This window comes from Coptis chinensis, chromosome 4 (assembly GCF_015680905.1).
Source record: "Coptis chinensis isolate HL-2020 chromosome 4, ASM1568090v1, whole genome shotgun sequence".
Taxonomy (NCBI): domain Eukaryota; kingdom Viridiplantae; phylum Streptophyta; class Magnoliopsida; order Ranunculales; family Ranunculaceae; genus Coptis; species Coptis chinensis.
Genome location: NC_141459.1, coordinates 23,401,461 through 23,414,592, shown reverse-complemented (window position 1 = coordinate 23,414,592; position 13,132 = coordinate 23,401,461). Strand labels below are relative to the sequence as shown.

Here is a 13,132-nt window from a genome sequence, read left to right as displayed (position 1 = left end):
GATGAAGGTTTGGTTGTTGGCTGGAGAGTGTTGTTGAAGCTTGAGATGAGTGTTAATGGCGGCGCGATCTAGATTCCGTTTGGAGGAAGGGGATCGAAGCAATGAATTAAAGGTTTGTGTTTAATTAAAGTCGTTGGGGTTTTTCCAAGGATCAAAATCGATGGGGTGATGAGTGGAGGAGGAGAAGAACTGGTGGTGGTCGATCCGATGGTGGAGGCTGCTGTTGAGGAAGAAGAAGTGAGGGAGACGACCTGTTACCTCTGTTGGGCCTTGGGCCGAAAAGTTTAAGCTTTGTTTGGGCCAGTTCAATTAGTTGTTTTGGGCTGGAACTTAGTTTTGTTTTTTGTTGGGGCCAGTTCAAATTTTGTTTACATGGGCCGATTTTCTTTTATTTTGTGGGCTGGGTCATTATTGTTATGTGGATCCGGCTAACATTATTTGAATCTTTGGTTGAGTCATGGGCTTGGCTAGTTGGGTCCGAGCCATGACCTTAGCCATGAGCCCATGAGCCATGCACCTTTACCTTAGCTATGACATGAATATGGAATCGACACGAGCCACGACTTTGGCCGTTGACCATTGAATCCATGGAACCGACATGATTTGACTTTGTCAATGTTGAATGTTGACTTTTTCCAAAATTTTCACATATTTAATTTTATGGACAAATGTAATAATAAAATGTTGTTGAAAATTGTATAACCTTGTTTGTCATTATCTAATTAAGATTTGACGTGAGTAGTGTGTAAAACATATAAATATTGGGTTCACATACCTATATTGAACGAATACATTACATGATTGATTACTATTATGAGTTGCTACTTAAATGAATTGTAATATTTATGAAGACTTGAGATATTCCATATGGTGTAGTGCAATATATGATTGGCACGTGAAATAATAAGTTTTGAGTTTTAATATAGAGATGCTTGGATATCGTGCAATGAATAGTATTGACACGTGATAATGTGGATTTTATTATAACGAGAAACATTGAGCATCAGTACAATTAAGTATACTGGCATGAGATAGAACAAGAATTATTATGAGACATGAATGTATGACACTTGAATAAATTACGTAACAAAAATCCTAGAACCTACTTACCACAACTCATGTGATTTGGCCCTTGTGATGGGCGTATGTGATATGATTGGCTCTTCTGGCATTTCAGTGAATTAAAATGGCCCTTCCGCATAGCCGAATAGTGGCTTGATTATTCCGTTCACAAAAATTAGAACGAGACGCGCGATATTTTATGCCGAATAGTGGCAGTACTCACATAATAGCGTTCATGTGGGGGTTACCTGGTATGTTATATCCCGCTTAGGGTAACTACGCATGGAGTGGTTCATTATGTGAGGGGAGGCATGTGGATGTACATGTTCGGCGTTGGGTAGCGATTGTGGTAGCTAGGGAAACTAGGTAAGACATAGAGACGACGTGATTCTAGAGACACTTGAAGAAACTCTAAACAATAATTGTGACGATATATCGAGCGTATGTTAAATCGATAATAAATGATTTATGGTGGTTGTGAAATTGGTCTTTGAGATGGTTCTTGTTGGTTCAAATGAGATGTTTAGAATTAGGTATATGATATACTTGTTCTATTATAACTTAGGTTGCATTCACAAGGTTTTGCAGAAGGGTGGGTTGAATTGATTAGTTATGCAGGTGTCACTACACCAGAATAGCCATTTTGTAACAGTGCAAAATTTTCATTTGTAACACTTATATTCGTTACTGGCTTTCTAACGGATATAAGCGTTAGGGATTGTAGTATCCGTTACTTTACTTCTATTTTGCATTTTTTTTATATTTATTATCCAAGAATTTCTTTATTTTCTAATTTTGGGTAACAATTATATCCGTTAGAGTAAGTGAAAATAAAACACACTTAAAAAAAAATTATTAAATAAAGTCCAAAATCCGAAAGGGTCGATCTATTCACAAGTCACAACTCTCTTCTCTCAAGCTCGTCTGCCTACACGAGTTCCCACTCCTCTTGCAATGAAGTTTAGGGTTCCGGATCCATCCACAAAAGAGGAAGACAACCATTTTTATTCAAACTTTAGAGGAACCTTTCTCTCTTTTTTCTATGGTTTAGGACGACGAACTAGATCGAGGAGGAAAGCTAGCTTAAAGTAGGAAGATGAATCAGGTAAACCCCCTTTCTGTCTGATTTCTCTCTAGCACAAAATTCTAATTATTTTTCTTTTTGGGTTTCTCAATTTGAGAATTATAGGAGCATATATAACTAATTATGTATGAACCTTTCGCTTAAAGGAGGTATCTTTGGAATTTGAGGTACTGTTGTTTCTTCTCTTCCATCTGTCATTTTTCTTTTGTTTGCAAGAGGAACTATTATCTGCTGGTTTCGCAATAGTTTCCCTGTTGTCGCTAAGTTTCTTTGACGTAAAAGGTTAAATCTTTGTTGGTTTAATAGCTGGGGTTAGTGCTCTATTGATTGAACTAAACTAAGTAGCCTATTAAACTGAATTGGATCCATGTCCACTTCTGGCCATGTAGAACCTGACACACATGTCATTGAATGGCTAAAAATTTTACTCACTAAAATTTGTATATATTTGTTGTAGGACACATATGCAGCTCGATTTGCTTTCTTCTTTCCTATTTTGATTTTGATTTTTGGGACTTAAGTAGTGTACAAATATCAGGTAACGTCCTTTCAATATAAGCAACTGCTTGTTTCCTCTTTGATTTATATGTCAGGAGGGAGATCAGAGTATTGCTTTTTCTTATTTGTGGATTTTTATTTCAATTGTTTGTTATATAAATATTTTAGTCAAAAAACTAATTATGTTCAATGGGTTATTGTGCAACACCTTACAACATGTACTTTGGAGAAGGACATGTTCTAATACTCGCCGATGCTGACTACAGTTTGCATTTGTAATCATATGCGGTTACAGTGCTACGGGATGGAAAGGAAATCCTTATCCAGGTAAAGTCGATAAAGATGGCATCTTAAATATTTTAATTGATTGGGAAAATATTTCTATCTGTACACAGGATTCCCCCAATATTAGTTTGTGGTATTAGCGTTTCAAACTTGTTATATATTATTAAAACGAGAATATTAGGAACGATCTGTGTGCTTTAGAATTGATCGTTTACAATAAATCCATGCAATACCACGTTGTTTGTCTATACTACGTGCTTGTTATGCTCACTGGTTTGATGAAAACCAGGCTTTCAATTGGGGGTTGCATAAAAATGATTGGTGGCAAAACTTTGAAAGGTTCCTGATATTTCAAAATCTGGGTTTACATCAGTATGGATACCACATGCAACAGATTCCTTCTCACCTGAAGGTCAGCTATCTTAGAAGTGGTTTGCCAATTTTGTTACTTTACGTATACACAGCTTGTGGTTTTATCTCCTTCTTTTGACCTCTCTTAAAGGCTACCTACCACGTACAGAATCTTTATTCCCTAAACTTCGCTTATGGGTCTGAGCACTTGTTAAAAACTTTACTGCAAAAGATGAAGCAGTACAATGTCAGAGCAATGGCTGACATCGTTATTAATCATCTTGTTGGAACTACCCAAGGGAATGGGGGAAGATATAATCCTTATGATGAGGTGCCATTATCATGGGATGAACGTGTTGTCACCTCTTGTTCTGGTGCACTAGTAAAAATTATTTATTCTGCTCTTCGTTTTCCCTCCTGAATTGCTTTAAGTACTGTTTTTAGATATTTCATCAACAAGTAGAGTTGTACATGTGTAAACCTGTTTGCATGACTAGTCTAGGGAAACCAAAGCACTGGTGACAACTTCCACGAGATTCCCAACATAGATCATACCCAAACTTTTGTTCGGAAAGATATTATCTAGTGGATATCTTGGCTCCGCAATAATGTCGGATTCCAGGATTTTCGTTTCGACTTTGCAAAAGGGTCAGTAGATCATAATTGTTTTTATAATCTTTGTGAACTTGATTTTCGTACTTATTAGCTCAATATATATTTCTTGATGTTCAACTTAGCTATGCGCCGAAGTATGTCAAAGAATACATTGAGGGGGCAAAGCCAATCTTTTCTGTTGGGAGTACTGGGATTCATGCAATTACAGTGGTACCCGCTTGGACTACAACCAACGTACGTTACTTAAACCATGTTTATTATGATATGATCAAACAACTATGCGTTGGTACAACTAGAATCCATTTTGAAATTAGTTGCAATATATGGTTCTTTTATTAGTTGATATTCGATGAGTGGACATCAGACACTTTATTGCAAAGTGCTATCCATGTTTCGTTCCATAATATGGGGTTTGGAATCTGTCATTTCTTAATTGATTTATGATTTGGGTTTGAAAATTGGGTTGATGGATAAGTGAATATCTGTTTGGTACTTTATTGAACAAACCTATGTGTATTTAATATGTGGAAGGGCGGCCGCTTGGTCCAATTATATCGACCTTCAAAGATGACTAGTAAACATTCACTTAATATGTTTGAGATATTGTTATTATTAACTCGTCTGGGTGGTCTCTTCTTTTATGTGGGAAGTATGAGATTAAGGCGACTTTTTTTGGTAAAAACAGGTATACACATCCAACGATATTCCACTATTTATACTTTTTGAATAGAATTCTATTTTAGTCTGGTGGAGAATCTAATATTTTGTCACCTATAGTCCCCTATTAATGGTTAACTTTTATATGAATCATTTCACTCAATTTCTTTGATTTAAAAAGAAGCTTGGAACTCGGTGTCTTTGCAAGATCTAAATCTAACCTCATGGTCCTTTTCCGATAAATTTGCCATTGTAAAATTTACTAATTACGAGTTCGCGTCGTGCGTTAAATGCTAATTGATTTTCCGTGTTGTTGACTTTGAGGCTGCTCATAATTTTTCTGATTCACTCTTTTGCATCACTATGACAAAAACCCACGATGAAGAAGCGGGGTAGATTCCCATGGCATTTGTTGTGAGAAAACCTGGTAGCAATCTAAGTGCAGCTCAAGTCATGGAGTTCGTTGCAAAATAGGCATGCTTACTTAAGACAAAGAGATTCATTTTAAATGCTTATCTTGGTTTTCTTTTATCAGTTATAGCGTATTAAAATCCCTGAATACCATGCATCATCATATGATAAATTATTTTGCTTCCTAGTGCTACGGACATAACTCAATGCAGCTCCGACAAATTTAATTGTGTTTGCTAACTTTAGCTTGGGTTACGTGGTTGGACATTGAAGTGAAAAATTGAGATATAGTTCTTACTAGCCAGATAATTGGTGAAAGAAAGGGAAAAGTGAAGGCAACTTTCACAACTGGAAAACAGATGCCCTATTGGCTTAAACTATCTGGTTAGTGAAAACTCATTTAAAACTTACTACAACAAAAATTTGTCATACTCCTTAATTTTCTTAGTATGTTTTGTTGGATTAGGTAGGTTTGAAGTGCTTGCAAGCTAGGTTATATATATCTGGTTGGACTTTTGTGGGTTCAGTAAAAGCCATGTATCTATAGTTTTGTTGTCCATAAGTTTCAGATTTGTATGATTGTGCATCAATGTTGAGGTAGATTTTTAGCTGATGGTAGTGTCCTTGTGCTAAGTTTTGGAACTTTTTCTATGTCCTTCATTGTCAATTCCATCAAATGCTAACCCGATTCCAATCGATGCAGATTAACCAAAGTGGTTCAGCAAGGAGCTAGACCTAACATAGGTATGTGAATCGTATTCTTTATGTGTGAACGTTCATACATAGTATGTGAGTCTAATGAGACATGCAAGTGGGCTTGCCCATGGCATAAGATACAATATACATATTGACTTTATACATTTCTTTGATACACTTTTTAGATTTTACGCACCTTACACTAAAAATATGTTAGAAATGTTCCGCCATGGTGTGGTACCTCTAATATTATAAAATTAATCAAGTTGAACTGAATAGCTTTAGATTTTCATATAATATGTAAGTTTTATTGGGCATTTTCCTTATCGATGAAGGGTTTCTTCGATTATCACTTCTGCGACTCACTTCCATTACAAAACTACAAGAAGCTATTATCTACAAATCAAAGCTTTGTACTTGAGTTAGGAGATCGACCTGTTTTTTTAGGTATACTTTGCATATTATATATATTTCATGTAGGACTATAGTTGCTACCCTATATACGCACCGTTTCTATTTTGGTTTTTCTTTTTCTAGCAGATCGACTTATTTTTATTGGTTTTTTTTTTTTCTAGTATAGCTAGACTTATTTTTACTATATAGTGGTAGTGTCAATTGTAATAACTTTCTCTTTTTTTTTATACCATTTGCAGGTGTTGTGAAGCAAGCCTTGCATGTAGAAACATATAAGAGAAAAAGATGAAGTTTTGGATTCGACAGATTAAGTGTAATTGTAGTGAATTAGATCTGTAGATGTGGTTGATTTTGTCGGTAATTTTTTTTTTTGGTCAAGACTGCTTGATATTTATAATGAATGAGATACGTGTGTTTTGTGACTTGAATGATTGAGTGGTGCACTTTGTGTTAGGAATGGCAGATCAGTCAGTTTAAATGAATGGAGTTCATTTTTTTATTATTATGGTGTGCTAGTGCAAAGTTCAGCCAACAGTAGCCCAAAATAAAATGGGTTAAATAATATTATTTGACCCAAGATTTTTTTTTTTTTTTTTTTTTGGCTACAATTTACAAATGGATATTTCTGTTACAAACAATAGTTAGTAAATAGCACATCCATTACTAATCGGGTCATCAATGAAAATTTTAATCGGGTCATCAACAGTTAGTTATCGGATATAACCATTACTAAAATTATTATCACTAACGGTTATATCCGTTACTAATTTTGGCCTAAGTGAGAGTGACGCCCTAGAGCTAACGGATATAACCGTTAGTAAAAATATAAGTAACGGATATAACCGTTAGTAAACACCTTTTATGGTGTAGTGTGTGACCTACTCTATGATTTTGCCTATACCAGTGTAAGTAAAGAGTAAGTTTATATTTATTATTTGATTATTAGATATAGTTGATATAGTACGGTTTGAAGCTAAGGCGCCTCAGTGGAGGAACTACCTGCCTTAATTAGTGTATATAAGAATGTTGTATTAGTCGTTGGAAGTTAAGGCGCCTCGGAGGAGGAACTAATTGCCTTATGGATTGTGTATATATATGTATAAGTATAATTTGTATTTTTGGGCCACTCACACCATCATTGTTTATAATGCTAACCCGATTTGCATATTTGCTTATCGAGTGTGTTCATTAAATGAACATAGTTGATAAGTCTTGACAGGTTTAGTGTTGAAGAATATTGGTTGCTGCTTGTGGTTTGCGTTAGCATTGCATTTCAGGATATGTTTTGTTTTCCCTTGAGGTGAAATATATTTTCAGTTAAGACAATGTTTTTGTATTTTCATTTGTAATTATAATTAAAGAGTTATTGAAAGGAGATTTGTAACCTAATCATAATTGTGAATTTTTGTAATGAAGAGGACTTTTGTTTATTAGAAAATTTTATTAGTTTTTAATTATCCGCATATTTAAACTGATTTTGGGTTTTTGGAAGTTGAGAGCGCATCACACCTCGAAAATCGAAGAGTCGGGAACAAATATTGTTTTTCCAATTTTGTCGAAATTTGGGGTGTGACAAACACTCTCTCCGCGAGCAACACGCTCTCTTAAGCTCATAGGCTCCATGGCCCCTCCAATTCCCACTACTTGAGGACCTACAACTGTAGGATCAACTCAGTGAGAATGCTCTCTACGAGCAATACACTTTCTTAAGCTAACACGCTCTCTGCGAGCAACACACTCTCTTGAGTTCTCACTAGCTAAGGACATACATTTCTCGGATCAACTCAGTGCAGAACGCTCTCAAAGAGCAGAACATGCAATCGAACTAAAACACTCTCAGGAGTTCAAACGTTCTCAAGAACAAAACGCTCTCTTGAGCTCATAGGCTTCTTAGCCACAATACTGCTCACAAGTTGGAGACCTACACTTCTAGGATCACCTCAGTGCAGAATGTTCTGTAAGAGCAACACGCTTTCATAAGTGCTAAAAGGTCCCTTGACCTACGCTCACTCCAGCAGAACGCTTCCATAAGCGCTAAATCGTCTCTTGACCTACACTCACTTGAGCAGAACGCTTACTTAAGCACTAAGGCTCCTAGACCTACACTCACATCGACCATTCGATCACACGAGCTCCAACACGCTCACTATTCCACTTGGACACGTGTCAAATTATTTCTCTCGTCATATCGTTCTTACGTAAGCACGACCTAACGAGAAGGGGTTGTGTGAGGGAGTAATATTCTCATCTAGGAATATCAGACACGTGTCCAGCATAACAGAAATATTATAACACCCTGTCTTTTTATTTTATTTTCCTATAAATAATAATAATAATAATAATAATGATAATAGGTTAAACAAAATATATGATAACTATCAGTTAAGGATAAAAGCCCCATAGGTAAATAGATAAGTTTCATCCTTGTTTTTCGGTGAGGTTTTTAAAACTAAAAAATGAGATTCTCACGTAGAGTTTTTGGGGGAAAAACACAGAAAAACTTTTATACAGAAAAAAGGAGTTTTACTGAAAGAAGAAAAGGAAGATTTTTCTGAGAGCTAGCTGATAGTCGGAGCGTACTACAGGTGAGTAGATACTTTTAACGATATAAAAAGTTACACTTTGAAAATCTTTAAAACACTATTTTATTGCTGGATCATCGTTTTTTTTTTCGACTGTAAAGTTTTGGAAATTTGGTCGTATAAGCATGTTATTGTTTTGAACTAAATGGTATAACAAAGGAAAACAAGATGTATAACGCAGAGGAACATATATACTGCAACCTCGTCATCTGATATCGATGGAAAGTTGAAGACGTTATCTTTCTGTTTAACCATAAATGGAATCGAGTTTCCATTGAATTAAGTATTTTATTGTGATTAGATCGATTTAATCAAAACTTATCGATTGTTGTGAATGTAAATTGTTTTCATTGATGTCTGATGAATTCTATATCTTTGATTTGTTTTCTGTCGATTGAATTGAATGGTGGTTGCGGTGGTATTTTTCTTGGTTGTTGGTTGTTGTCTGGTGAAGAATAGATGGGTTGTTGGTTTAGGTTCGAGGGAAGCTTTTGCAGAGCAGTAATGGCATTCAAACAAGAACCAAACCGTCCTGAGTTTTTTTTGTGTTGTTTGAATGATTGTTTTTGTTTGACTTTTGTTGTGAGATTGTTGTTGAGTTGATATTGATTGTTGGTGGATGATTGGGTGCTGGAGAGGGGTGTTTGAAGCTTGAAGAAACGTTAATGACCGTCAATATCGCGATTTGGAAGAATGGGGAAATCGCGATTTGTTGGTATCATTGGGTAGGGGTTTTCACAAGGAACCAAACCGCTGGAGTGAGGGTGGTGAATTAGTGGAGGCTGGTGGTGGTTGATTGGTGGTGGAGGCGCTGGAGAGTGGAAGAGAGGAAGATGACCAGTGAGGGTTTTTGTTGTTGGGCTTAGGCCGAATTTAGTGGGTGGGCTTGAGTGTTTTAATTTTTAGAATTTCATTTTGGACTTAAGTTTTAGACTTTGGGCCTTAATCTTTGGGCTTTTGGGTTAGAGGAATTTAGGTCTGGTTTACTGCTATTGACCTGGCTGGTTGACTGCTATTGACCATTGGCAGGTTGACTTTGATTGTTGACTAGGGTTGACTTTGACCAGTTGACCAAGTTTGACTTTTAACTCGGATTATGATTTGGTCGATCTATTAGGATAGATCTAGGGCTATTAGCATGCTTGGCTTTAGGCTAAGACCTTTTATATATATATATATATATGCGTGTATTAACTACTATGTGATATTTCAGTCTTTTATGATATACAACGTTATGACACTTAGACATCCATAAAATTAATAACGCGTAAACCAAAAAATACATGAAACAATATACTCTTCGTTCTCTGAAATAATATATGCAATAAAGTTCAATAATGCGTAAACAAATTTACCGCACCCTTTTAAAACTCTCCACGCCTCAAGTTTTGGAAATGAGTTTTATGACAAATGATGTCATATGTTAGGTGAGCATTTATTGAATGTGCCATAAATGGCCCGTTAACGTTATAAATGGGTATTCATTGACTATGCCATGAATGACCCGGGTATTCATTGAATGTGCCATGAATGACCAGATTATTTGGACTACCCTAGAGAGGAACTAAGGTATTTGCCTTGCGGGTTAGTTGTATTCCTTGAGTGTACGGGAATGTAGGATTGGGTATTTCTTGAATGTGGTGGGAATGACTCAGGGCATTCATTGAATGTGTCATGAATGACCCGTTAGTGATATGATAAGTATTCCTTGATTGTGGCGGGAATGACCTAAGGTATTCATTGAATGTGCCATGAATGACCCGAGTTTTATGCCCAAAGAGGCTGTGAAATATGTGTATGAAAGCCCAGAGATGGCTATGATATTGTGGTATTCGGTGGGAGAGAGACACACAGAAATGTGTGATTTGGCAAATGTGTGGAGTGCAAATCGTGGAGTAGGTACTAAAGGGTGGGTGTATAAGAAAAGAAATTAATTTGATTATGCGAGTGTGCTTGGGCTTACATTTGAATACTTATATGATATCTACATATGTTATTTAGAATTTCTAACTTTCGTTGCAGGAGGGCAGGACTTAATAATATTTTGTGCAGGGACGCGGTCCTACCCTTATACAGAAGTGGATATCGGTAAATTTTAATTCAATTACTTAGTTATTAAAATAAGTTATTATAATGAGTTAATAAAATGGAAGTCGTGTTGGGGAAGAAACTATGCCGGTTGAAATGACGAGAACTACCTGTCTTTCAAGCTGGAGTGATTAAGTTATTATATATTTAAAGTGTTAGTTGATAAGTAAAGACTGGAAATGTTTATGTGTGGTTAGTCTACTCATACCAGCAAATTCCATTTTTGCTGACCCATGTTTGCTTTGTTTTGGCAACGTGGGTGTGTTCTTGGAAACATAGATGGAAGGTAGTGGAACCGTGGCGTGTGATTGGGATTCTTGTTTGGAGCAGTCCGTTAGTTTCTTTTATTAGATCTGGTTCTTATTGGAAGTATGTAATAACGTAGTTTCATATTCATATGACATGATAATAAGATATTGAAGACTTTTATTCTTAGAGTTGTTTGATGTTTTGTTTGGACGGAAGATAACTTAATAAAGTGATGGTGGAAAATTCTTGGGTTTATTCTTTTATGATTTGGGTTTTAGGTTTTGGCATGTGTTGTATCCACCCCGTCATAGCCTGGGTTTTAGACAATTGAACATAGTAATGTTTGAGATATTTATATTTCAAATATTGATTTTGTAATTGTTTAGAAATTCGGGTTGTGACAAATATCCTACCAACCTCATGTCCTCGTCCTTCGAACTCGCTTCATAAGCGACTCGCCTCATGTAGGTGGTCTACTTCAGCTTGTACTACAAGCAACGACATCATTGCCCGATCTAAGATGTTTGTCTTATGAGCTCGCTCCAGGGTGACGCAGGTCAAACGGATGAACTCAATCAGAACGCTTCATCTCATGATGTTATCCCTTGTCCAAATGCAATCATTACCAGGGCCATACTTCCACACCGCAATATACGGACTATTGCAACCACTCCTCATCATTACATAATTTCTACCAATACCGGCCCACCACAAATTTACTACAACGCATCCCCGATCTCCACCACACATCCATCTTTCGTCGATGCAAGACACGGTCGCGGATCCACATGCTCAACAACAATAAATACCACCTGCATGAACTACGTCAGACCTGATTCTTCTCTCCCCTCAGAATCGAGAGATAGATACGTAGGCAGTTCGCTTAAACAACGAATTCAGTCTTTCCCATTTCTAAATCCAATCTCCTTTCCTATCATATTTGTAAGGGATAACTAAAACGCTCTTTTACAGTGCCCATGTTTCCAGACCAGTTTTTACATCAGAATCAGATGATAGAATTTTGACATTATTTGCTAATTACACCGCTGGGACTCACCTTAATTGTACTAGTCCCATTCCTTCAAATGCACTTCAAGGATTACAAAATGCTTCTTGTCTTGGATGCCACGGTCAAGATAAATCCAATTTTTGCTATTATGCTCCTTTTTTGTTACTTATCCAATTGTTCTTGTTTGTTTTTTTTTTTTTTTTTTTTTTTTTATTATTATTATTTTTTATCGATAGAAGGGAACACTTCCAAAACTAAGTAGTGCTCCCTAGAGGGTACTTATCCTAATTGTGAGACATACCATATGTTCACTCTTGGAGGGCCTTTTAATGCAAGTAGTGTGAGAGATTTGCGAGCGTATCTACGGTCAGGATATCAGTTTGTGTATCAAAAGCCTTTAAATTGTCGTGTATGTGAGACTTCTGGTGGTAGGTGTGGGTCTCAACTGCTCCGACAGTATGAATCTTAACAAACCTATTAAGGAACTATCAAGATCGACTGGATGTCCATTTAATTTTCGTTTTTGTATCAAAATAAAGACACTATCAAGATTAATATGAATGTTCTAACATTGTAGGCTCCTGTACGTTTGTACTCTCCCCCCCACCCTTTTTGATCAATACAAAATTTTGCTTACGGAGAAAAAAAAATGTTAAGTGTTTTACGCTAAAACTACAATAACAAACATACAGTTCCGCCTCCTTGCGGTTCAATGCCTATAATATGCCCTATAGTACTCGATCAATTAACCGCTACTTACCGGATTTTGAAAATAGCATCTTGACGACGAGTTGCGGTTGGCTTGTGCAGAACTTCGATGCAAGAAGAATTCAAATTACAGTCTATAAATTCAGTCTTGTCCCCAAAATACATGAAATAAGATTTATATTAATAAGTAATAATTAAGACCATCATTTACTAATTCAAGTTGACTATGGTGAACTTTGACCCTACTGCATCCACCATTGATTGTATATTGTTTTAGCTTTTTCTTTGGTAATTGTATATTGTTTTAGCGGTAGGTGCCCAATCGCTATCCCAAAAAAAATCAATGTTTCTCATCTAGAAACAAATAAACAATCTCTTTTAGTTGCTATATTTAAATTCATTTGTTAGTTCTAATCCCTCCAT

At 36.2% G+C, this 13,132-nt stretch overlaps 1 long non-coding RNA gene across 1 annotated transcript; it reads left to right on the top strand.

Moving 5' to 3' along the window:
• The first annotated feature begins 4,953 nt into the window (after nt 1–4,953).
• On the top strand, nt 4,954–6,783 carry LOC147502729 (uncharacterized). Its single transcript, XR_015220049.1, has 3 exons — nt 4,954–5,347; nt 5,667–5,707; nt 6,313–6,783. It is a non-coding gene; the product is annotated as an uncharacterized LOC147502729 (long non-coding RNA).
• The last annotated feature ends 6,349 nt before the right edge of the window (nt 6,784–13,132 follow it).